The sequence below is a fragment of the Astatotilapia calliptera genome, chromosome 8 (genome assembly GCF_964374335.1).
Source record: "Astatotilapia calliptera chromosome 8, fAstCal68.1, whole genome shotgun sequence".
NCBI lineage: Eukaryota > Metazoa > Chordata > Actinopteri > Cichliformes > Cichlidae > Astatotilapia > Astatotilapia calliptera.
The window spans coordinates 30,396,744-30,421,095 of NC_137429.1; the positions used below are offsets into that span (position 1 = coordinate 30,396,744).

The 24,352-nt window shown below is 42.6% G+C and overlaps 1 protein-coding gene across 4 annotated transcripts in view; it reads right to left on the reverse strand.

The window, feature by feature from the left end:
* rbfox3a (RNA binding fox-1 homolog 3a) overlaps positions 1-24,352 on the reverse strand; it is a 598,584-nt gene that overhangs the window by 207,293 nt on the left and 366,939 nt on the right. The gene's annotated exons all lie outside the window — the stretch shown is intronic.

The following is a 24,352-nucleotide window of genomic DNA, read 5'->3' on the forward strand; positions in this document are numbered from 1 at the left end:
AGCCTAATCGAGCTCTTCTCATCACACCGTACACCGAAACGCTGGAATATTTCAAATGAAATCAACTAAGAACATGTAGCAGTCAGACACAGCTGACACATAACAAACACAGTTTAATGAAATCTTTTATTTTAGAATCAGAAAATATAGAAACAACCTAATAGTGCTCATCTATTAACACACACACACACGCACACACACACATATCCCATCAAAGAGGAGCTTTTAAAGAAGGGAGAAGAATATTTAGTGTACAACAAGTCAAGTCAAGTGGCTTTATTGTCGTTCCAACCCTGTGCAGGGGTTCAGTGAAACGAGACAACCTTCCTCCCCACATGACTCCACCTCTGCTGTTTGTACTGCACACGGTGTTGGACAGGACGTCTGAACACAGGTTCTGGATGCAGTCTAAGCTCAGTTTACTCAGATTAGGGGAGAGGGAAACTCTTCTGTTTAATCTCCTTATTCGTGAGGAGATCACCGCACACTGTGAATAAAAGAAGAAGCAACGAGCCAAGCACCTGTATGTGCTGCTGTGGTGTGATATGGGGACTTCAGGAGGAAGATATGTACACCAGCTGCTGGAGATCTGACTGATACTAAGACATACTGTCAAATAGAACATGTATAAATAAATGAATCACTATCTTGCATGATTTCTTCATTCCTATCAGAAGAACGTTTGAACATTTATTCAAACTCTCTTCTGAAAGGAAGATTCATCTTCCTGTTTCAGCCTGTTTGAAGTTTTTCATTGTCAAACAGGAGAGAATAACACCATATTATTTGTGTGTTACTGTTGTGTATACTGTGCATCACTAACAGTGAGTAGTACTTTTAGGACAGTAGCTTTAACATGATTGTTTATTTTGTAGCTCCGTTTACACATCTTTGATGTTTCCTCATTTCCACACAAAGCTGAAGCTGTGATTGAAACGTTTCAGACAGCTTCCTGACAGGTAGCATGTTAGTCCAACTGCTGAGGTTTTCCACACTGGGCCAGGACGGTCTGGAAGCTTTTGTCCCTTAATAAATTTCCAGGTCTCTCTTGGAAATGAGATTTTTAATCTCAATGAGATTTTTTACCTGGATAAATAAAGGATTAATAATAATAATAAAAATCACTTTATTGTTATCTAATGTTAACAATAGTTTGATGATCTGAAACATTTAAGAGACAAAGATGCAGAAAAAAACATCTCGGGGTCAAAGGCTTCTTCCTAACAGCAGAGCGCTCTGTATGTCAGCGGTGAGCAGCAGATATTTGAAGATCAGACGTCTTGACAGAGAATAACAGTGGATAAAGGCGATAGAGGCACACAGGTGATCAGAACTCTTTATGGGAATCATTGTTATGGCCCCTGGCCTCATGTGGGCCCACCTTCCTGTATGGAAATTCAAGCGTGCCAGGACTCACAGGTGATTGGCTGGTCAGGGACCGATGCCCACAATCATAATCAGCAATCACAAGCATCAAAAACAAGATCAGAACCTAAAAGGAGTCAAAGAAGTGATTTGCAGCAAAAACAGAAAAAGATATTGAGACAAACAAAAAGTGATGACACAAAAGAAATGTGTTAGACTGAGTGTCTCTGAACATCTGGCACAGCTGCTGTAGACAGCAGTGTTGCACCTTCCTCAGTCTTGCTGCAACACAGCAGAGCTACACAACAAACAGGGAACTTTTTTAATATTCTTTAAAGCAAAGCAAAAGAAAACACACAAAGCTGAATCACTGACACGGTCTGTACTTCAGATGTGATGGCAGAGTTGAGTTTGTGTCCTCTGCTTCCTCGGACATATCAGGTCAGCTAAATGAGAAAATGTGTCCGTGGTGGCGAAAACAGCTTTACAGCATTTTTGTATGTGACACCACAGAGCAGAAAACTTTAAGCAACAATGTTACTACCTGTGCTTCTTTAATATTATTCATTCTTTTAACAAAATCTGGTAAAAAAAAAAAAGTGTTTGCCACACATGTGATGTATGAGTGAATAAATCTGTTTATATATTCACCAGTGTTACAGCATCATCCACCTCTTTACAAAGACACAACTATGAAGAGCAGACACACAGTGAAGACACTACAGAGTGGACACTGGCAGCGTGTTGTCCACGTGTGGTTATTACACAGATGATGGTCAGTGCCTTGTGGACACAGAGGCTTTCAAACAGAGACACAGACACAGACACACACAGACACACACACACACTGCAGCCCTTCTAACAATCCAGGACAACTGCACTATGTCCATTTACTCATGACTGTGCTAAATGAACAGTGAAGCCCACTGCGGTATAATATTAGTTGTGGAGATGACGCTTATGAAGCATGTTTGTAAAGGATTAAAGGAGGGAGCACACGGGAGAAGCTGCTCACCAAATTGTATTATAATAAACTATTGTGTGTGTGTGTGTGTGAGCGAGTGTGTGTGTGTGTGTGTTCATCTGGCTAATACTGCCTGCACTCCTTTGTGTCACCCCAGAAAAGCTGGAAGAAGTGATGGTGAGAGGAGGCCTGTGCTTCCCATATGGAAAAGATATTTATAACTCTTATAAAGTTTGTATCTGTCTGTGTGAAACTTGTATGAAAAGCACTCAAGAGTGAAAACAGATATAAGATCCCTTGAAAAATTATATAAATGAAACTTGTATGTTTTGGATACTTACTAAAACAGTATATGAAAGTAATGAGAAAGTGGCCACTTTCATGAGTAAATCATATAAGCCTGATATATGATTCACTATATGAAGTAGGCCACATCTGATGCAAGTCTTTTATAAGTTTTTACTATTTCTTTTCCATATGGAATTACATAACTGTACATTACATTCAGACCTCTGTCACACAGGTCTACAGACCAGCTGGTGACCTCCTGGTGACCTCCTGCTGTAACCAGGAAGCACTAAAGACTATAACTGAAACCTGCATGTTCACTGCCTCTGCATAAAGGACTCACTAAAGACACTTAACCATCTCACAAACTAGTTTGTTTATTAATAATAAACACAGTATTCCTTAATCTTACTCAGTCCATGTTTTCTAATCACTGCAAAAATGTTAGCATCAATCACACCTCAGTGCAGCCTGTCACTTTTGTACACCACCACATATATGTGCACACATACAACACTGAGTGTCCCCTTCTGTGGAGTCCCCCAGGGCTCCACCCTTGGACACCTTCTATTGTCTTTATATATGTGACCTGTTTTCAGTGACTCTTCTAACTATGCAAATGATGCCCAGCTGTACTTTTCTGTTCAAGGAAAACAACCTGAACAGCCATTACGAACTGGATGTATTCAGATTTTACAGCACAACCTTACACCCTAAAGCCATCATGCTGATGAGGTTATAGCAACTAAATTGGTAACAGCCTAACAGGTCAGCTGTGGTTTGTTTTAAGCTAATTTCTATAGGTTCTTTTCCCCTTTGTCTCTCATTATTTTGGACCACAGTTGATCTCTATTTGTGCAAAATGAAAGTGACCGTGTGGATGATTATGTATGTTGGAACAGGTACACTTATCTTTAATGTGTGGCTTTTATTCAAACTATGTGGCAGTTTGTAACTTTGTGTTTTGAAAAATTCTATTCATGATCATGGTGTTAACAACAATCAGCAATTAGCCTCCAAGGTTTCAGGGCTGTATCTTAAACACGAGCCAGCAGAACAATGAGAGGCTGTCACAAATTCTGCTGAAAGCAAAAAGAAGTGAAAGGAGGAAGGAGGAATTTATTTCATCGATGCTTCTTAGGAGAAAAAAGGAAACTTTTTAAAAACTATCCATTTTGTGCTGCTGTCTGTGATTTATAGTAACTATGACTGAGTGAAAATCAGAAATAACGGCTTTAAGGAAGGTTATAGGTCATTTTAGTGGCTCCTTAAACAAAACCTGTTCTAAAGCCTCTCTAAAGTATAACAGTGGTCAGCCTGAGACACACAGTTTTATATAAAAGACTGATGTAAAGTGGACTACACTTTCATCAGTGTTTCTCAAAGTCAGTGTGAAGCATTTCAAAAACAGTCTGCAGCAGGCCCTTTGTCACACGTCTTTAATACGTGCCATATAACCGTAGTCAAAATAAATGGAAACATCGGAAAGCTGCTGACGAACAAAATAATAATCATATAGAAATTACAATATTTAAAGTTGAGTATAAAATTACTATATGTGGTACATAATGGGATATTATGCAAACCCACATATAATATTACTTATAAATGGTCATAGACAATGCATGCAGGTTCAGCCGTTTACTGCCAGCTGTGCACATGTCAGTGCTGCTCTTACATTGAGCTGCTCTCAGAAAACGCCTGTCAGCATGTTTCTGTGCTGTCGCTTGCTCTTTACTCTTCGCCTCATAAACAAAGGTGCAGAACAGAGTAGACTCCTGCTCTCTCTCTAAAATAAAGCATGAATTAACCCTGCAGAGTAGAAGTGGATCTAAGCCCAGCTCAAAGGAAATGTACAGCGCAGGGTTGGACCACGCTTTGTCCCAAACGCCTTCGACCCACAGTAAAGCGAAAGGGATCAAAGTGGGGACGAGCAGCAGAAGATGGGTTTAAAGATGTGATCTCAGGTCCTCATTTCACTGTGTAGCACTCCAGCAGGCTTCCCTCTCTCTCTAACCCATGCAGCGCGCTGCTCGGCACACTCAATTATTTATTAGCTTACAGACGCACTGAGAGCAGTGAAGGGAGGAGGCAGCTGCACATCTCCCCTCTGCTTTAGACTGTTGCTCTCATCTTTCCATCCTCTGCTCTTCAAAAGTCACTATCCCTCCATCTGCATCGTTCTATGTAAAACATGAATAATTAACACTAATGAATCAGTGGTGCAAGCAAGAAGCCAAAGCAGCCTGGTCATTACCTTCGTCTTTCTTTCCCTTCTATTTCTCTAATAAGCACCTGGCTGCTGACTGACCCTCCAGCTGCTTCTTTTCTCTTTTCCATGAACCTTTTCATCAGTTCTGGATACTTGCTTTGTTTCCACTCTTCCAGCCTCTGATCGTTTCTCACATCCCTCACACCGGAGGTCTTTGTTCCCGCCTGTACTCTCCGGAGGGACAGATGGAGGAACTCTGTTACTGTTGTCATACTGGCATCAAGAAGATCACTGCAACCTCAGCACTGCGAGTGTGTGTATGTGTGAAACTACTGCAGTGTAGCTGGTTTGGAATATATTGTATTCAAAGTTGTTTAATGACACACTTGCAGCCATCTTTTGGTAAGCAGGTGTGCAGACAAGCAGGTGTGCTTGATAAACCTGCAGATCTGTGCACCATCATCAGTGATGACACTTTTGTGCATGTATGTGTCCACATGTGTAGCATGTTTGTGTCTGAGAGCAACAGGAGGAGAGTTGGTAGGCAGAGAGGATAAAGAGGAATAGCTGATGTCGACTGGACTGGTTGCTACACAGGCCCCACCCACAACCCCTTTGCTTCATGTGTTCACACAGTCTCCACTTTTCTGTGGCTCAGCAGAGAGAGGACAGACGGAGACAAAGACCAACAATAAGGACAGCATCACATCAGCACACCTCCGTCATGCGGCTCTTTCTCACTTTATATCTTGTTAGATGGAAACAGTTTGCAGCTGATCGCACTTGTTTCAAATCACAACTCTTAAAATAATGACTTTGTAACAAACCCAGTAGTTTCACACTAAACTAAGCCTGAGGGGGAGGGATGTCCAATGTTGAGTTTAAAGTTAAACCTTAAAAAATGCTTTAGAGGAACTCGTGTACATGTATTGGATCAATACGAGGCTCGTTTTTAAAATATACACGCCGACCATCAAACCAATCAGACGATCGAGCTGCTGGTTCTCCCAGAGCCTCCTGTAGGTCTGCAGTGCAACGAGCTTCTTCAGGCGAAGGTCAGTACACACTGCACTGCTGTGCTTCCAGCTCCGTCCGGAACGTCAATAAAAAGCCGGCTTTACACACTTTCAGCCAAAACTCCTCGACCTCCTGTATGGGCCCAGCTCCCATGACAGGCACTGCGCAAACACAGACTCACACTCATACAGTGTGATGGAGCAGCTTATCCACATAATGTTTAACCCAGAAAATGGCACATAGCTGAACCATGCCTCCAGATGAATAACACAGGTGCACTTTGAAATATTCTCAGTATGACTTTCTGCGCACATTTTTTATGAAATAACAGAAAAGGGTAAACAGACTGCAAAGTCAAGCAGGTGATCATTAGCCTGGGAGAAACTTTCTTGTACCTGCCTACATTAATTGCTTTCCAACTCACTGGTGACTCTGCAGTGTTTGGTTGGCTGTCAACATGCAGCAAGAAGGTTGTAGGTTTGAACCTCTGTGTGGGATTCATACGTCCTCCCTGTACCTGCACAGGTTTCCTTACAGTCCTCCCTCCATCCATAGATATTTATATGGGGCTATGTGAGTCAGATAAAAGCTCAAAGTGTTTGGGTAAAGGGTGCAAGTAATGCAAAAAGCTCTGAGTGGTCAGCAAGACTAGAAAAGTGCTACATAATGTCCATTTCTGTTCAAAGGGACAGTGCTACAGTGTTACAGTGCTACAGTGTTACAGTGTTACAGTGCTACAGTGTTACAGTGCTACAGTGCTACAGTGTTACAGTGTTACAGTGCTACAGTGTTACAGTGAACTAAAGGGAATAAGGAAAGCTGAGATGAGAGGCACAGTCTGTAAACTGTCATCAATGAAAGAAGAATGCAGTTTTTTTGCACTCATGTCATGTAATGTTGTCATTTTAAAAAGCAGTTGGCCATTGCTATCTTCTACTTCTGTGACATGTTTTTAATTTGCTTGTTGATTTTGTCCTGAAGTTACAAACTAACAGCAACAAATCAAAGTAAACCCTCACAGTTTGGGGACAAGTCTCCTCTGACAGACTCAAACTGTGAATCCAGCCTGGCAGCAGTAATAACAATAGTTGTGATTGGTCCTGCTCATCATATCAGTGATGCAAGTGTGCAGTAATCCACTACTGTGTACTCACAGAGTAGTCTGCAGACCTACTAATTCATCTCAAAGCAGACGTATACATGAAGAGCAACACTGTAACCTCACTGCTAATAACTGCAAAGCTTCACATTATCTCTGACAGGAAGAGAGAGCTGAGCTCTGTGGGCCAAGATGACAAAAACACATCAACTCCCACACACACCCAGAAACTCAACACGACATGTTTTATGTCATCACAAAAAGGATTCTCAGTCATTGTGTGTGTGTGTGTGTGTGTGTGTGTGTGTGTGTGTGTGTGTGTGTGTGTGTGTGTGTGTGTGTGTGTGTGTGTGTGTGTGTGTGTGTGTGGGGTCCCTCAGTAATGCTCAGGAGCCCTCACAGGGCCTAAGTACTCACCCAGAAATACATCATCATCTTCGCTGAGAGGGGATGAGAGAGGTTAGAAGATGAAGATGCACAAGGAAACCAGAGAGACCAGCGCTCTTCCTCTTTTTCTCTCTGTGTCTTGTGTGTTCGAGTGTTTTCAGTGTCTGCGCTGTTCTTCGTCGTCACTCAGTTTGTTTTTGCTGTTTGCTAAGTGTTCGCTGATGGCCTCTGTGTTTGCAGCAGTTAAAATCCTTTTCATGTGTTCCTCTGGCCCTGAACACAGTGGGTCTTCCTCTCTCTTGCTGCCTCTTTTTGCTTCTTAAAATTGCTGCAGAGCTTCTCCTCCCCCTGAACCTTTCCAAAAGTCCCCCTTTGCTTCTTTGCCGTAGGGAGAAGGAAAGAGAGAAATAGTGCTAAGGAGAGAGTACTGTGAGACGCCGTTACTCTACACTCTGTTATTTATTCTTCCTTTCACTTCTTTTCCGCCTGTCTCTTCTTCCTCTCCTTGTCCAACTTGAGCTTTCACTCAGTGCTCAGCTCTTCCTGCCTCCATCTTTCCCTGCGTTTCGCCGATGTTAACTATTCTCGTGTTCCACTTACACACAGTCAAACCTGCCTCCTCTCAGTCTGAGCACACGCTCGCCTCTTTTCTTCAAATGTCATTCCCAGTAGTTCCAGTTCAGCAGCTCTGCTCTAAGGGAACACCAGTCTGAGAGCCACTTTCTTTAACAGCGTTGGCGGGTGAAAAGCACTGGAACGAGTCGGGCTGGGAAAACCTGGAAGTCACCACGCTGTACAGCAGCGCAGAAGCTTTCAAGCAGGGAGGAAAAAAGGAAGAGAGAAAGAAGGAGAGCAGCTAAGAGGAGGGAGAAAGAGATGAACTGTGAAGGGACGCTGCTGTGGCAGATACACGCTGGGAGGTGGTGGATGGCGAGATGCTGCGTGGAAGTTGTGGGATAGCCGACGGACGTGCCGGAGCACAAATGACAAGGAAAGATGAGATTAGAAAGAAAGAAAAGGCAAAGATGCAAAGAGCTGTGAGGGAGGAAGACGGAGCAGCTTGGCAGCGTTTCCCTTTACGCGAAAGAGCCAGAGATAGCAGCTGGTTTTATTAAGGAGCACTGGGGAGGAAGAGGACGGGAGGTTCATCCATGATGTGTGTGGGGGGTCAGAGGCAAGACAGCCGTCACACAAGCTTAGAAGAAGAACCAGCATGAAGTGGAGCTGCTTCCTCTGCTTGTTGTTCTGTTGTTGCTTCTGTTTCTAGCGCTAACACGCTAACATGCCTCTGTGAATAGATGTGTGTGTGTGTGTGTGTGTGTGTGTGTGTGTGTGTGTGTGTGTGTGTGTGTGTGTGTGTGTGCACTTGCTGGCTTGGCTGAGCTGGGATTACTGCAGGCTGCATGCTGAAGCCGGGTGTTGCTGGATGTTTGCACCTTTGTAAAATCAGCTCATGTCACACACACCTGTGTCAGAATAATGCTGACTTTGCATCTGTATCATTCTGATATGTATTTTGTGTGTGTGTGTGTTAGACTGGGAAAGACAGGCAGAGCAGCAGATAGTGTGTGAGGGTGGGCAGGGCTAGATGTAGCCTGCCTCAGCACATTTCCCCCACCAACTCCCCCCCCCCACACCACCACCAGTAAAGTCAATACACTTCTGAGGAAAGCACCATTTTAACCACCTACTGCCTGCAATGCTGCACTGCACACACGGCGAGCACCGGAAAGCTCTGCTTTCCTTCAGGCACAATGAGTGGGCTTCAGCCCGACGTCCCCTCAGCACAAAGTGTGTGTGATGTGTGACTGCGTCACTGTGCTAACAGCACAGGTAATATTCACAGCGCCCTGCCTCCTGCACCTCTCTGCACTGTGACTGAACTCAAACTGCCCCTCACACTTTCAGACCGAGAAACAGGAAAAAGGCTGCTTATGAATTATCCTCCTGTTATCACGACATATTAAAAAGAAAACAGCGACAACATTCACACCTAAGATAGACGTTACTGCAGGTTTCCATTACATACAGCTTTGCAACAATATGTTATATGGATGTTTAAAAATGAACAAAGACGAGTTTTGTATCAGAAAATGAAACGTTTCAATAATTTAAATCACAAATTCAGAAGTAAATGCAGGTGTGTAGGTTCAGCGCCCCATACAGTTATTACCAATAACTGTATGGGGCGCTGCAGGGGTCTCAAACTGAAATGAGCTGAGGGACACTTTAGTGTTCAAGTAGTACAAAACAAACAAGAAAACTCCCACAAACATTTCTGAAAATGTTGTGTTTGTTTTTTAAAATTTCAAATACTTTATAACAAGACAAAACTACAAACATGAACGCAGGTTTGATCTAACTGTATCTCCTCTCTGTCTGTCACACACGTGGCAGCACTGCTGCTGTCATTGTGTTTGTATTTAACAACATACAAATGCAAGTGACACATGAGTTTGTGAGTCTGTCACTGAGCTAACAGCCTCAGCATGTTTGTGCTCTCTGCTCATGTTGCCTTCATATTAAATCATTTAAGAACTCATTTGAACATTGCCCTCAACAACAAACAAATCCTCCCTAACAGCAACAGTCACGTCAAGCTGCATTAGACTTCACATCAATGTAGGGGTGACGCAGGCCGCGAATGGCCCCCGGGCCGCGAGCTTGAGACCCCTGATACAAACTAAAATGTTACCAATATGTTCAGAGAGATGATTTATGCACATTAGCTATTCTTCTCTCACTTCAAATGCAGCAGAGATTATTTCTGCGTCACACACGTTCGGTCCATATTCTTGTATGAAGTACTTTCAGCGTCGCTTTGCTTCCCATGTTTTTTTTATCCTGCCAAATTGTCCAAATCCTTTTATTATCAATCAAACGTTCCCACATTTAAAAATAAGACATTTCTATATTTACAGTAAATAAACGAGTGCTTCACCTCAACCGTCCATGAAGTCTTTATGATGAAAGTGCTGAGATGTGTCATAACGAGTGTACTTATACTCACACATAAAAAGCTATTTGTCCTAATACTTTGCTTTAAATGAGGCTGTTTGCACATCTGTACACATGACAGGTGTGTCAGTGCAAACTGACTGACAGCCACGACACCGGCTGCCTTCTTTTGCTTTTCTCCAGTAATACCATTCAAAAAACATCTTCCATTAACATTCTTCCTACTTGCCATACTTGAGATGCTGGATTTTAGAAACTCTATTTCCTGCTGGGACAGTGTGCAGGAACATCTCTGCTGCATATGGATTATACGTCCCCCATTCCTGCTGGGAGACACAGCTGACAGTGTTCGAGAACAGCAGGGATGAGGTCCTGTGGGACTTTGAGCTCCAGACAGACGAGCACCTGCTGGCCAACCAAGCACATACAGTGGGGCAAAAAAGTATTTAGTCAGCCACCAATTGTGCAAGTTCCCCCACCTAAAATGATGACAGAGGTCAGTAATTTGCACCAGAGGTACACTTCAACTGTGAGAGACAGAATGTGAAAAAAAAATCCATGAATCCACATGGTAGGATTTGTAAAGAATTTATTGGTAAATCAGGGTGGAAAATAAGTATTTGGTCACCTCAAACAAGGAAAATCTCTGGCTCTCACAGACCTGTAACGTCTTCTGTAAGAAGCTTTTCTGTCCCCCACTCGTTACCTGTATGAATGGCACCTGTTTGAACTCATCATCTGTATAAAAGACACCTGTCCACAGCCTCAAACAGTCAGACTCCAAACTCCGCCATGGCCAAGACCAAAGAGCTTTCGAAGGACACCAGGAAAAGTATTGTAGACCTGCACCAGACTGGGAAGAGTGAATCTACAATAGGCAAGCAGCTTGGTGTGAAAAAATCAACTGTGGGAGCAATCATCAGAAAATGGAAGACATACAAGACCACTGATAATCTCCCTCGATCTGGGGCTCCACGCAAGATCTCATCCCGTGGGGTCAAAATGATCATGAGAACGGTGAGCAAAGATCCCAGAACCACACGGGGGGACCTGGTGAATGACCTGCAGAGAGCTGGGACCAAAGTAACAAAGGTCACCATCAGTAACACACTACAACGGCAGGGAATCAAATCCCGCAGTGCCAGACGTGTTCCGCTGCTGAAGCCAGTGCATGTCCAGGCCCGTCTGAAGTTTGCCAGAGAGCACATGGATGATACAGCAGAGGATTGGGAGAATGTCATGTGGTCAGATGAAACCAAAGTAGAACTTTTTGGTATAAACTCAACTCGTCGTGTTTGGAGGAAGAAGAATACTGAGTTGCATCCCAAGAACACCATACCTACTGTGAAGCATGGGGGTGGAAACATCATGCTATGGGGCTGTTTTTCTGCCAAGGGGACAGGACGACTGATCCGTGTTAAGGACAGAATGAATGGGGCCATGTATCGTGAGATTTTGAGCCAAAACCTCCTTCCATCAGTGAGAACTTTGAAGATGAAACGAGGCTGGGTCTTCCAACATGACAATGATCCAAAACACACCGCCCGGGCAACAAAGGAGTGGCTCCGTAAGAAGCATTTGAAAGTCCTGGAGTGGCCTAGCCAGTCTCCAGACCTCAACCCCATAGAAAATCTGTGGCGGGAGTTGAAAGTCCGTGTTGCTCGGCGACAGCCCCAAAACATCACTGCTCTCGAGAAGATCTGCATGGAGGAATGGGCCAAAATACCAGCTACTGTGTGTGCAAACCTGGTAAAGACCTATAGTAAACGTTTGACCTCTGTTATTGCCAACAAAGGTTATGTTACAAAGTACTGAGTTGTATTTTTGTTATTGACCAAATACTTATTTTCCACCCTGATTTACCAATAAATTCTTTACAAATCCTACCATGTGGATTCATGGATTTTTTTTTCACATTCTGTCTCTCACAGTTGAAGTGTACCTCTGGTGCAAATTACTGACCTCTGTCATCATTTTAGGTGGGGGAACTTGCACAATCGGTGGCTGACTAAATACTTTTTTGCCCCACTGTATAGAGGTGTTTGACAAGAAAGTCTGCAGAGTACCAGAGAAGCACAACTCAGAGTAGAGCTGGTTAAGGTGGTGATCGGGTTAATATCAAAGTTTGTATTTAGGAAGTCCGTGAAATGTTTGACGGATATGAAAGCAGTTTGACTCAACACTCCAGCTGACACAGAGGTCATCCAGGCGACTGTGGACCATGGGGTGAGTAACCACGACCACCTCTGCACCACATCCGTCTAACATCTGTTTCAGCTCAGCTGAACATGTTTTTTAATCTGTATTTGTGACTGATTTCAAAAACGGGAGATTTAAAATATAATCATATGAAACAGATGTTATTGCTCACAGTCAATAACATGATATTATTATAAAATGTGTTAGATTTGTATTGTTGATTGTCATTTATGCTTAGAAATATTTACTTATATATGCTTAGAGTTTTGTAATTAGTTGTAGATTGGTAGAGGTTTTGATCCTTGATAGTCTGCAAACTTTGTGTGTATTAGACAGCACTTTGGGAGCATGAGAGGTCATACCGTGTCTTATTATTTTATGGTAGGATTAACGTAGTTGCGTCTGTTCTAGTCTAAGTGCTCTTTGTTTAGATGAACTGCAGGACTTCCTCACCGTGTTATCTAGGATGAACCATCTAGGGTGAGGGGGAGGCTACCCTCTTCCTGACCAAGGATGTTTGACCCTTTGATCAGCAGTACACACACACACACACACACACACACACACACACACACACACACACACACACACACACACACACACACACACAGGCAAGGTACTCTTTGTGTGTATGTAGACGTCATATGTTAATGAACTTATGCATATTCATGTAACCTCAATAAAAGAACAGTGGTACGGGAGAACGGACGAGAGCAACTGGGGTCAAGCGAAGGAACGGTGCCTGTCCGGTTCTCTCCCGTGCACGAGAAACATGAAGAAGCTTGCCTACTTGTGTCTTGCTTTGCAGTGTAATTATATTGCCTTCAACGTTCCAGCGGATGGGTTCAAGCTACAAACCTATCATTAATTGGTCCTTCGATGCCGGAGCCCTGGAATCGCATTCACCGAGGGGAGGTGAGGCACGCTGAAAGACTGACGTCAGCCAGGAAGTTCCTGTGGATTCGCTGTATGTCTTTTCTCCTCGATGAATGGCGATTGGCGGGATTCGAGGCTGATATTACACGCTAAGCAACACCGAGTAAGTTTAGAGTCCAACTCTATAACTGTACGTCTTCGCCGCTCAGTGGGGCGTTGTCCGTGGCCGCTCAGTGGGGCTAAAATTCGCCGTCTAAGTGGGGCGATGTACAAAGCCGCTCAGTGGGGTTTTTTGTACAGAAGCATTAAGTCGCAGAGTTGCGCAGTTCGAACTTTTTTTGGTTCGCCGTCTTAGTGGGGCGAAATACAGACCGCTGTGTGGGGTACTGTAGTGAATTCTCCACCGCTCAGTGGGGTGTTGAGAAGTTCCGCGGGGTCCAGATTGTGCTGGACAGTAGGCCTATTTTGTGTTGTTGTCATTGTCGTCGTCGTCGTTGTTGTTGTTGTGTGTGAGTGTGTGCGGAGCAGAACATGTGGTCTGTGACACCGACTGTTGTTGTTATCATGGGTTTCTAAGCAACCAAGAGTGAGTCGGAGGGAGACAAACGTTTGTGCTGGACTTTGCTCCTGGCAGCACAAAATATTTATGTAAAAAAGAGAGAGAGCGAAGGTTCCACAGCTGCGCGGGTTCACGCGAGCGCGGTCACGCGGACCTGAGCCGTGCGGTTAATCGCAGGCTTATAAATGGAAGAGATTCAAATGTTAGAAGTTTTCAGAAAACACACCAGCCTTGGAGAGCTGTGGAGAAGGCCAGCCCACATCAGCAGCACTTAAGATATGCTCTGGTGAATGGCTTTCCCCCCACCCCTTGCTGACACAATGTTTATTCTTTAGCTTGCCCTGATTGACAGCAGCCTGTGTGCCAGACCATAGATGTAATTGAGGTGGATAGTTGTTAAAAGTAATCTATATTAAGCTTGTGGTTGCTTAAATTCAGTACAATGACATGTGAGGTGAAGTGATATAGGTAAATATTTAAACTAATGAAGTGCATAGAGGCACTTGACCTGTGTGAAAGACTGTCGTCTTGTTATGAGCCATTGTTGAGATGTGGAGCACACCTGTGAAAACAACTAATATGCTGAACCCTGTATGAAACATCTAAAAGTACATGATGGAGGAGCTGTGTTGAATATGAAAGTGTAAGACTTTGCCGCTGTGGGCAGAGCAACTACTGTGTGATGTTGCGTTGCAGGTTTTTTTCTGAGCTGATGAGCAAGCTACACATTATCAGATCAAGAGCTGTCTGGGAACTACTCAAAGAGGGGGAAACGGGGAGTGTGCAGCGTTTCCATGAGCAGTTTTCCTGCATCTTGACTTGTGTGTAGAGTGTTCATAACATCAGCATCATGTTTTTGTTTATTTGTTTTGTTGGGTTGAAAATAATTAAATAAATGTGTGATCATGCCTATGGATCACCATGGCACATATCTCCAACCACATGACTTATTTATGCAGATGACAAAGTGAGTGTGAATGTGTCTGACATCACAGTGTTTTTGTGCGCTGTGTAAAAGTAATTGCCTTTGATTGTGAGTGAGAGCGGTGATTCTGCAGGTCACCAGCTATTGTAACGAAAAAAAGAAAAAAAAAGAGTGAAAAAGAAAAATCATAGGAAAAAGGTTTTGTGTTGATCAGCCAAAAACAACTACAATTTCATTTCCTGCTTTTAAGAAAAGACTGTTCACAAAAACAGAGAGAGAGAGATGTGTGTTGATTAAGCAGTGATGATAATAATGAACATGTCTTAGTTTGTCACTTTCAGGTGAAAAGCAGACCTGAATCAATTTTCCACATGCAGCGGTCGGAAGAAAGTTATAGTTTAACATCATTGGAAACAGTCAGGCCAAGTTTCTGGCTGACTTATTTACAGCGCCATGTGTCTCTCAACCTCACAAGCAAGCAAGCTCTCACCCCTCCCTGAAGACAAGGAATGCAGCTCCAAAGCAATAACATGATAAAGAGACAGCAGCAAGTCCTGAGCAAAGAGTCCCAGCAAAGCAGCAGCAATGTGGACAAACATGCATCAGAGAAGAAGAGCAAACCCATCATCCTGACTGATCGGATGGATGGCACTGTGTTTACAACAGGCTGTGACTTCACTGTGCATGTGAAGAAAACGTTTGAGGAGAACTGAACAGTTGGAGTTTGACATTTGCCACCTGTGGAGTAAAATGGCAAGAAGAGACAGTGGAACACAGGACAAAGCTGAAGGAGAACTGCCGGCTGTTGGACTGTTGAAAGTGGGAGAGGACAAAAAAGTGAGAGGACAACAGAGTGAGAAGACTAGGTGAGAACACATAGGAATTATTTAATGTGGGAAATCAAAATTTGGGTTAGCAAACCTGGGAAAAACAAAACTGACTGCTTAAGTTGGAAAATTGTGAAGGAGTCTGAAACATATACAAACATATACAGAATCACACAAAACATGCATTAACCCTACTAACACAAACACAAGAGAGCTTATGAAGATTAGACAACATCTTAAGCGTGTGAGTCTGTTTATCATCTTGTCCAAGTCACCTCGTGTGATGCAAAGACCAGTGGACTCACAGCACATTAGTTAAGAAATGATTAAATAATAGCAGAGAAGTGTGTAGGAAAGGCAGCTTTAAGAACATGCTCTGCTGGATATGCAGCTCCACAGACATGCATCAAACCTGCCTAATAACACAAACACATGTAATGAAAATTAGCTTGTTATCTTTCATCAGTGTTAAAATAGTGTCAATTTAGCAGACACTTGTTATCAAATACTGAATTTATCCAATAAAAAAAAATTGACTCTCCAGGTTGCAGGACAACAATTTAACTTTTGTGGGGAAAAAAGATCCTGGTTTGACCAACCAGTGATCAGACAATAAATTTAGTTGTTAATATAGTAAATTGGGAGAAGCTTCCTGCTTGATTGATGCAGCACAAGTAATTTACTGTATGAGGGAAATTGTCTTTTGTGATACTATTTTGAACATGCTTTTCTGTCGTCCTGTCAACTTAGCGGGTTAATAGCTGATATGCAAATTAGTTGATCAGTTTTAGATTAATGAAAGGTGATTGAATTCTAGCACGAGTGAATGAGATGTGTTGGAGTTGTTGTGTGTTGAGTGGAGACTCTAAAACACTAAGTTTCCTGTTTGATGTGCGAGTGAATCCTGTATTTAGATACACAACTCTGAATACGTCAGAACGAACGTCTTTTGTGAAGTGCATGACAGCATGTCACATGTTTTATGATGAAGGGAAAAAGGAAAAATTGAATAAAATAGATCTGTGGCCTAAATGAGTGAAGAGCACAGACCTGGTAATTAAACTCATAGCTAATAAGATATTAGGCTTATGTGGTGTGTTGTGCAGTTGATGGTTGGTTTGGAGTGAATCTAGCTGATGATTCTTCTCCTGTTGTGAAGTTGATGAGGAGTTTGTGTCATGACTTAACAAGGCCTTTTTATTTTGATACTTTCACAGTGCACTGAAAGTTTGGTTTGATAATCTCTGTTATTTTTTATTTTTCATTTTTGAACAAGCACTGATTTTTGCTTGTGAATTTCTTTTCTTTGAGCAGATCTGCAAGTCGGGAATTAAAAGCGTTACACGTCGTCAAGAAAATTGTTGCAAGTGAGTTTCTCCACATTTAAAATGGGCTCAGGAGAAAGCCACTTATTTGGGACAATTAGGAAATGGGAGTCCCCCCCAAAAAGGATTCAACGAGGAAATCCAGTCTAAATTATTTTTCTTTTTGAAATAACGTCGTTTTGCTGAGCGTGGAAACGAATGCGATGATAATTTCCACAATTAGCAAAAGAAGGAACCACTGAGTGAATGAGTAAGAATTTTAAAATAACTGACTGACTGAACATGATTGTGTGAAGCTAACCCCCACCTGACAAAGGTGCAGATGAACCCATGTGTTTCCTTTTACAGGAGCAGAAAGATGACAGCAACACTCGAGGTTGCATGATGATTTAACCTTTTAAATGCCATTTTCTGTGTCTGTGCATTTATCAGGTGTGTTATTCATAGGCTTGAGTTGCTCACAGAGATAACTGTGACAAAGTATGCATACGCCTGCGCAAGCGCTAATATTTGCATTTTCTTTTCTTACAGCATGCCAGTTCTTCATGTGAATTGATGATGCGATTTATACCAGGACAACTGGTTGATGTTTTTTCCTACTACAGGATTTCTGGGTTTATGTGTGAGGAAGACTGTGTTTACAGGTTATGAGTGGTGATGCTGTTGCATTGTGTTGATGGGAAAATGTGAAGGTTACTTTGATAATGTGAATAACATGTGTGAAATTTCCTGTGTTGAGAACTGGTGTTACTTCTTTCCACAGCTAGGGTTGACTTTATGGTCTTTTTATGGCACCTCCGGAACCTGTCGACCTGCATCTGACCACCAATGGTCACTGTGTTGCTAATGTTTGTTTTTCTATGACTGCGTGTAGAGGATTCGGCAGAAGCGGACAAGTGACATGAGAAAAACAAATAAGAGATACAGTGTTATGGAATAGTTAATATGGGCTCATTTGCTGGCCACTCTTGAGCCCATAAATAATATATGAGTGGAGTGACTTTGCTTAAGAGCAGTCACCGATTACATTAATGTTGCCTGAGTACATGGGATGATCCATGTCTGAGGCGACTTATGAAAATAATTGTAGTTTACTGATTTGAGAAAACCTGCACATGACACTTGTCTTGCTGATGTTGAATGCTTCTTGTTCTTATGATACAATTGTTTACAGGTATGAAGTTTGATTTTACTTCCAGATTTTGCTTTCCAGGCCATGATGGTGTGTATGCAGGCTCCTGGGAGAGCCCGGTGTTAAGCAAACTTAATATGCAAAACACACTAACATTTTTATTGCAGGATTATAGGTCCAGGGTGGTGCTGCTCCAGGGGAGGAGATGCCCTGATGTTGCCTGGGATATGATCTAGCTAATCTTTTTCTTTAAGACAGGAATCCAGGTTTGGTGAGTTGACGCATGGGTGTGTCCATGCGTCAAGAGGAGGGGTCCAAGGAGTAACATTAAACAATGTTTTTTATTATTGTTGCAGTGATTTGTGTGATTAGCCGTTTTATTTACAAATATTAAACCTGTGCAAGTGGTGCACCCATGTTCAGATGAGGCTTTGATGGCCTATAAGTGAAGTTCACTGAACTAAAGAATGTGGTTTGATGATTGTTGACATACTCTCCAAATAGTTTGTCTTCCTAGCAAGGAAATATAGGTGCAGCAGTAATCTCCTGAGAAATCTTCAGAGGCCCAGTGAGAAGCGCATAGCTGACAGGACCAGGCAGTGGTTGAGGTCAAAGGTCAAGCTGGTTGGGGCCCATCATGAGATCAGACCTTGGAGCCACAGCAAGGACCATTTTAACTGCCTGCAAAATAGCGAGAGACCCTCCTGGATTTATCAGAGCCACTGCAAGAGGTCGAGGTCCCAGGAAACCCCGGCACCCTCAAGACAGCACAATAGAGAAATCTCACACTTGGTTGTTTCAGTGGTGAGGGGGGAGTGCTGATTGAGCCCCCGTAGGGTAAGCTCGCACTTCAACCTCCAGCCTCTGATCAACTCTAGGACAACCAAGTGCGAGGCGTGACGGACCTGTGTGCGACCAGGACCCTCTTGGTTACCTTGACTACGACGCTCATCCTTATAGGACCCCAGCTGGTGCCGGAAACAGCTGAACCAGGAGGAAGGCAGAGGAGATGGACACATGATAACTCTCACCTAAGAGAGACAGATCCAGCAGGCCCAAAATCAGGACTATGCATGACGAGAAGGAGTGGCCTCAGCTCCCACAGGATGGGAGCTGAGGCCAGGAGAGAGGCTTCAGGAGGATCAGAGATCATCTTCAGCACAGCAGACATCACACAGAGAGCTGTGCTACTGAGCTTCCAGGAGATCAAGAGGAGACTTCCCACAGCAAGATTTTAAATAAAATGAAAGATTCAATATTGACGCTGAGAAAGACAATTAAGGTGTACGACGTGCTCTGCCTTAAATCTTCAGCAGCATTGGGACATGAAAACTCGAGGGATGAGGGCTCCATCGACAGCGCAGAAGGAGTTCGAGGATGACATCATGATTCTGTGAAAAGCACAGGAACCAGAAGCTATGGTGGTGATGACAGCAGTTTCCTATGAACATCACCTAACGCTGTGCCACTGTACTGTGCATACGATGACACTCTGAAGGCTGCTGGGATCATAACAGCAGTAAGATGACGGAACCCAGCACCCTTTCCACAGAGAGCTTTTTCTGCAGAGCGTGGACAATTAAGGAGTCATAAATATCCCCCTCACAAGACGAAGGTCTGAAGTCAGGTGATGGGGGCTGGTAAGAGGCCATAAAACTGGAGTGCTGAGAGGTCTGCAGCTTGGAAATAGCTGAGACCCATGTTGACGAACAACAAAACTAACTGGTATGTTTGAATGTTTATTCTACATACATTTGGACTCTGGTCCTATGGACAGTGATGGAAACAACTGGAAGAGACATTCATGACGCCCTGCAGAGCTTAAACCACTCTGCAGGGAGAGACATGTGATTTGCACACCCGGAGGAAGCATCACCAAGCTGAGATGTTTTTGAAAATGTTATCTTCTTATTTTCACTATTAACCCTCCTGCCATCCTTTAAAAAACTCACACCCATCACCCTAGGGACCATTCTCAGCCACGCCATAAAAAGACCATATATCCATATTTTATTCCACTTTAAATTAGCCAACCTTGTAAAACGACTTCTCCCTGAAATATTCATGTAAAGTTTTAATTATATTTTCGTTGTTTTAACCCTTCAAATCCCAGTATTATTACATGAGCGCCCTGTGTTATAAGCCCCAAAAACCAAAAAACGAAACTAAATATTTCCACAAAAAACCAGTTGAAGTAATATGTGATTGTCAGTAGGCCTTTAGATGGACCAAAGATTGGCACCAACATACATTTTGACCTGCCAATATTTTTTTTGCATTTTTTTTGCAATTTAAAAATTAAAACTTCAAGGCCCTGAGTCTTCATTGACATCCAAGAAAAGAAGAAAAAATAAAATCATATGATGATAATTTGGGGTTGAAAAATAGCGTTTATAATGGAAGTCAATGGGCAGAAAATGGTCCCCAGGGTGATGGGTGTGGGGATTTCTGCTGCTCAGCCATTTTAGGCTGATTTAAGGAATTCACACTGGAATATTAACATTGACAGGTAAAAACTATCCTGTGGCAAGTTTGGTTATATTCCACTGAACACAGTGGAAATGGCAGCCATTTAACACATAGCAGTGGCACAAAAAGGTCCCAAGAAGGCAGGAAGGTTAAATTAACAATTTCTTTGTTTGCTCGTAAGATGCAGTTTGCCATGAGATGAGCTCAATGAATGGGATAACTGCTAATACATTTGTTGAACTGTGTACCTTTTCAGTAATTTAGGGTGATTTGACATATGCTGAGTATAAAAATGTTTGCATTGAAACTGTCAGACATGAGGTATTCATACCTGGGAACTTTTCAAGCATAAAGGTCAAAAAGGGGGGAAATGTTAGATTTGTATTGTTGATTGTCATTTATGCTTAGAAATATTTACTTATATATGCTTAGAGTTTTGTAATTAGTTGTAGATTGGTAGAGGTTTTGATCCTTGATAGTCTGCAAACTTTGTGTGTATTAGACAGCACTTTGGGAGCATGAGAGGTCATACCGTGTCTTATTATTTTATGGTAGGATTAACGTAGTTGCGTCTGTTCTAGTCTAAGTGCTCTTTGTTTAGATGAACTGCAGGACTTCCTCACCGTGTTATCTAGGATGAACCATCTAGGGTGAGGGGGAGGCTACCCTCTTCCTGACCAAGGATGTTTGACCCTTTGATCAGCAGTACACACACACACACACACACACACACACACACACACACACACACACACACACACACACACACACAAGGTACTCTTTGTGTGTATGTAGACGTCATATGTTAATGAACTTATGCATATTCATGTAACCTCAATAAAAGAACAGTGGTACGGGAGAACGGACGAGAGCAACTGGGGTCAAGCGAAGGAACGGTGCCTGTCCGGTTCTCTCCCGTGCACGAGAAACATGAAGAAGCTTGCCTACTTGTGTCTTGCTTTGCAGTGTAATTATATTGCCTTCAACGTTCCAGCGGATGGGTTCAAGCTACAAACCTATCAAAATGTATAATAGAATTTGTTTTTATTGAAACAGTAAGACATTTGAAGTCAAACGAGTGTGTGTCTTAGAGCCTGTAATCCTGGAGCCTCCTCGTCCTGCTCGGAGTTCTAGTTTCAGGCTGCCTGCAGATGTCTGTCTAACCCACAGACTGACGTGTTGCCAGCTGCAGACACACAGGTATCTTTTACCTGGAAGAACTCAGCAGGTGACTTTGGCTCCACTACTGTTTGCTCTTTTTTCTGACTCTGACTGTGAATGCTGTCACAGCATTACATTAGTAAGAATGCTGTAGATTCTGTTGTTTCTTTGAGGTTATTTAATAGGTGAAAAACAACGTTGTACTAATAAATATACACTGGTTACTGTGTAACGACATTTTCCAACAAACTGATGTGTTCTCAAAAACTTCCATCAAAAACACAGAGGAGCTGGCAGAGGTTTGTGGAAGCTACCATGCTGCATCACCATCCTGAATATAGTGGCCACTCATGTTTTATGTCTCCAGAGATCTTTACCAAAGAAGGGAAACTGCAGTGGTCACAACATGACCAGCGTGTGGATAAAGTGACGTCCTCTTCCTTCTCATCTCAAGCCTCGTCTCTGACTCAGGTCTCTGACACACAAAAACCTGCATAAACATGATCGCGGTTACTTCTCGTCAGCAGAGTAGACGTGGGAAGCGTGACCTCCTGACTTGAGGAGCTGGCTAAAAGCTAACATTACTTAAGCTAACGTTAGGCCTGTGTTATATTTGCACATCACATGAGAGTTTCTTAGCTAAGACTACAACAACATTTATTTGAATTCAAATTTTAGGATCCGACATTCATGAATAATCTCTGGAATGATGCTACATTCCACAGATTATTCAGGAACTTTACTTCAGATTGGAGTTCTTATGTTGTACATCATCTTTTGCAGTAGTGATGGGATTTTCGGCTCCCAAATGGCTCTTCAGGTTGTTTTGTTGCTTTAATTAATTTATTATTAACAACAATATAAAATTATGCACAAAACGAATTACTAATGTAAAAAAACAACAACATGGTTTTATTTATATGTGTTTATATATAAATATATGCAGTGGCCCCTAGAGGCAAAACACGTACAAACTCCAAAACACATTTCTAGCATTAACTGAACTTCCAAAACAGAGCTACTAGATCACTTAAATTACACAATTGAAAGCATGTGTGTATTGTTTGTGTATTTCTACACAAGCACTCATATATTCAAATAATAAAAAAAAAAAAGTTAATTTACCTGTTACTACCACACACCAAATCCGGTCATTGGTACTTCCTGGCTTGTGTAGCCACCAGGTAACAAAAGCTCAACACTGCCCCCTAGCGTCCTGGAGCACTTCTGTTGTGTTTTTACATTTTTTGAAGTTTGTACGTGCTTTGTCTGTAGGGGCCATCGTAAATATACTTTTATTTATTCACTGCACATAAAATGTAATAAATAAATCATATAATTGGATCAAGGACACATCTAAAACCTGCAGGACACCGGCCCTCGATGCCTGGAGTTCGATGCCTGTGTCTTAAATAATCAGGCCCCATCTTATCTTAATGACCTTGTAGTACCATATCACCCTATTAGAGCACTTCGCTCTCGCTCTGCAGGCCTACTTGTTGTTCCTAGAGTATTTAAAAGTAGAATGGGAGGCAGAGCCTTCAGTTTTCAGGCCCCTCTTCTGTGGAACCAGCTTCCAGTTTGGATTCAGGAGACAGACACTATCTCTACTTTCAAGATTAGGCTTCAAACTTTCCTTTTTGCTAAAGCATATAGTTAGGGCTGGACCAGGTGACCCTGAATCCTCCCTTAGTTATGCTGCAATAGATATAGGATGCCGGGGATTCCCATGATGCATTGAGTTTTTCCTTTCCAGTCACCTTTCTCACTCACTATGTGTTAACAGACCTCTCTGCATTGAATCATACCTGTTATTAACCTCTGTCTCTCTTCCACAGCATGTCTTTGGCCTGTCTTCCTTCTCTCACCCCAACCAATCACAGCAGATGGCCCCACCCCTCCCTGAGCCTGGTTCTGCCGGAGGTTTCTTCCTGTTAAAAAGGAGTTTTTCCTTCCCACTGTCGCCAAAGTGCTACAAGCAGTCGGCTACAAGCTAAGGTAAGCTAGTGAATCCATAAGCACACAGTAAATGAAAATGAAAAGTGTGTGACATGCTGGCAACAAATAACAACAAATAACTCTCAATCATGTTCTAACTATATCATGTACAGATGGTTACTATTAGGGCTGGGCGATATGGCCTAAAATCCATATTGCGATATAATTTGAAGCATGTGCGGTAACGATATATATCGCGATATATTCTTTTCTTCTGTATAACGTATTTTCCGCACTATAAGGACTTAAAATCCTTTAATTTTCTCAAAAATCAAAAGTGTGCCTTATGTATGAATTCTGGTTGTGCTTACTGACCTCGAACCAATTTTGGCTGCAGAAATCTGTTAAAATTTTTTTGATGGATTGTCAGAGCATTACGGCTATCGTAGTGAGGAGCTTCGCGGAGTAATCCGGTCCAAAACTCCGTCCGCTTCAGGTCCCAAAGTCAAACAAACACTGAGAGAAATGAGAATCATTTCTCCTCTCATCCGTTCGTATGGATTTCAAGCACCCGTAAGAACCCTGAAAATCATCAGCGTTGCTGCTTTAGCAGGTGTAACAATTAAGTTTAACATCCAGGCATCCATGAAA